Source organism: Chaetodon auriga, chromosome 3, assembly GCF_051107435.1.
Source record: "Chaetodon auriga isolate fChaAug3 chromosome 3, fChaAug3.hap1, whole genome shotgun sequence".
Taxonomy (NCBI): domain Eukaryota; kingdom Metazoa; phylum Chordata; class Actinopteri; order Chaetodontiformes; family Chaetodontidae; genus Chaetodon; species Chaetodon auriga.
In genome coordinates, this window is record NC_135076.1 from 26,486,255 (window position 1) to 26,489,795 (window position 3,541).

Consider the following 3,541-nt stretch of genomic DNA (forward strand, 5'->3'; position numbering starts at 1 on the left):
CAGAAACACAGAGCCGTCACTCGTGGAGAACGAGGCCACAGCTGCATGCAGAGGCTTCAGCGTGCTGCCGAACAGACAGTGTGATGATCCTCTGACATCGATCCTGTCTGCAGTGCCGCTGCTGGAGCTGGCTGCTGTCACCCTCTGCTGGTCGGAAACAGAAATGCAGACACGTGGAGCTCTTTCAAACATGATAAGGCCATGCATCACCCTCATAAATCAGCTGGAACCTTATTGCTTGGTGTTCGGATCATGTGCTGCCCACTGCAAGAAATACGACCTCAGTGGTCCCACAGGAAATCATTAACAACGAGCACATTTTTTATTCTTTTGGCATAAATGGACTTAATATGTGGTAAAGCCATTCATGTTGCAAACAGCTTCATTTTAATGGATTTAGATTATTTTAATGGGCTCGGAGGATTTCCTTTTATATCCGAGATAATGATTACCCACACCTTTAAACTCAAATCATTTATCTCCGTCTATATTTAGTGAGTGTTGATGTGTTGTGCATATTAATTCTCACCTGAGCAAAGAATGAGAAATACAAAGCCTTTTATAGTAGGAGCATTATTAAAGAAGCCCCCACCACATGTGATCCATGTATTGAATGATTGTGTTTACATTGTGTTTTATTATGATTGATAAGATTATTGTTTTACTGTGATAATACAAGAGAAATCCAGAAATACTGTCCATGCCAACACATGCATCAGTGCAACAAGACAAAGGAAACATATTGTGACGAAAGGACAGATGGCATCAAAGAAATATCACATCCTGGAGCTCATGTGGTTTCCTTTTTTTATTTTGAGGTATTTTAGCTCATTCTAATGCCGAAAACACACTATAGTGTTACTGTAGCTTAGCAGGTTTAGGTTCAAACTAAAAGTCATGTAAATGTGTGAAGTTTGGCAGTGAAGGACAGTCAGCTTCTCTACCTACACGTACTCGGATATGTTCAATATCCGTGTATCCTGTTCAATAAATAAACTGATGATTGAGTTTCTCTGTCAGGTTTTTATGAGGAGTTTTTGCAAATTTAAACCTTGTTGTGAAAACTGAGATGAAGCCATTGAGAAATAAACTGTGTTTTTTTTTTTTTTGTCAGGGAAGAACGTCATCAGCTCCTTTTGAAGCAGGCTAACATTTGTCATCGTTCATTATTCAAAACGTACATGAAGTACCAACTAATCGTCCGAAGTTGAAGTTTTCGACTGACATTTCAAAGGCTTCTCTCTGAACTATGCATCAGTGCACAAAGATAACAGACCTGCACAGTACATGTCTCATTCATAATTTACACTTTTTAATGTTGGTGACGGAATGTGAGCATTCATGCAGTCACCAAATTAAAACACGCGTTAATGTGCACAGTGAGCAGAATATTGTGTTGATTAGATGAAAGGTGGCACAGATAATAACAGAATTTGCAGAATTTAAAATACTGATGTGGCTTTCAATCAAATCTGTGGTCAATCCAAGACCCAACAAAGCCAAATTTTTCAGGTTCTGTACATTAGAAACAAGACTCGAAGATGACTGTGCTTCGCTGTTAGCACTTTGAAACAACATGCTGAAGAAGAAAAGGCTGAACCATTTGCTTTATTTTCTTTTTTTACAGTCTTATTTTTGTGTAATTTCCTCCCTTTCATGATCTTATGCAGCATTTTTATATTTCCCTCTTGTACTTCTTACTTTCCTGTTAGATTCATCCTTTGTCTGGCACTTTCCTCCTGTGTTTTAAAAGTACTTTATTAGTTTAAAAAGGCTTTTTTTATTGCATGTGTGCACCTGCAGGGTGACCTAATGGTTTTTAGAAGCATTAAAATTCACATGATGATGCAACATTTTGTACTTTTTTTGTACTGTTTTGTATTTTCTCTGCGATACGTGATTTGATGGTCCTTCCTAACACGAATGCAGTGATATAATCAACACAAATGTTTTTCTTTGCATTCACGTCGGTGTCCAACACTGTTTGTTGTTCATGGAAAGAAACGGTCAGTTACATACAAAGCATGACTTTATGTGATCCTTTGAGCTTCTGCAGAGGAGAGTGGATTCACACTTGAATCTGTAGAAAGGGTAAAGAATGCACACTCAGCACTGCAGAAATCAAATTACATCAGTGAGCTACATGCAGGAGCTACAGATATTTTGTATGCTGATAAAGTAGCTGCAGTGTGTGTCTGAACATAAGGTGCAGCGAGTGTCCTCTCATCCCTCCTGACTAAGCAGTTTTGCAGACGTGTCATAGATAGTAGCCATAATGAATAGTGCCTTATATTAGAGTTGCCTATGCATACTACACAGATTTTTCACTCTTAACACATCCCCAGCTCCTCAGCTGGCCCTGAGCCACAGCCTGTGCACACCTCACTGATACCTGTTTGTGTTGCATTCGCTCCACAAACATCTTGTCTGTGCACATGAACAGCCCACCGTGAAGGAATCGCTCAAACCAGCCGATGATTAGCTGCTGGACTGTTCATTTGCACCAAAGAGACATGGTGCCAGACATTAGCTGTACGCTAGTTAGCAACGAACACAGCATATCTGTGGGAGCGTGTCTGTGTTCAGCTCAGCCTGTGATGGATCTCACAGCTCGTCATAAACTTTGATTTCCATCCAGACTCTCTCCTTTTACCTCTTCTGTAAAAACTGATGGAAACCTCCAGTAGACCAGCAGCAGATGACCTCAGTGTTCCTGAAGGCAAATAATAAACAAGGGAGTTAGCGATGGAGGAGATAGAATTCATTAACGAGCCACTGTGTGTAGGTTTTTAAACATTTGTGACTGCTGGTGGGAGGTAAATTGCGAATGAATGAACTAATTTGGGGGAAGTTGTGTCATCAGAATAATTGTATTGTTGTAATCACATAAAAAATGTCTTGATTCATCATTTTACAGCATCAACCTGCCTCAAAATACCTGAAAGTGGTTCATTTTCTTTGTCTATAGCAAGTCGCATTTAAAATGTGTGTATAAAGGTCAGCAAGCAGCAGCACACTCTGATAGCCTGGAGTATGATTTGATGGCCACGTGGACGAGAGAGGACGAGCCTCTTCGCCAGCATATACTGCAGCCCATCTTCGCTTCTCAAGCTATATACTATGATTGATGTCATTTGGTGCCATCAGTGACAGCTTAATTTGGTGTAGAGTATGGGCCTGCTGAATGGAAAAAGCAACTTAAATGGAGCTAAATCCTTGACAAACAGATGTGAGCCAGATGTTACCGCCACAGAGACCCCCAAGATGGATTTACCAGTAGACCAACTGTAAAGGCTGCATGATCTGGATGTGCATGTGTGTAATCAAAGGAGAAACAGCACGTGCAGGCCGTTGTTCCATCAAGCAAGATTAAAGCAGTGTTTTATCACGTCGACTGCATAAATGCATCTAAATATGTACTGTAGCTTCATCCACTGCTCAATCTGTATCTGCGTGTGTGTTTATCTGCAATCTCACAGCACAGAACTGACATTTATCGCTTCATTACCGCTGAGCTTTTTGACCAATAACAGCAGACAGA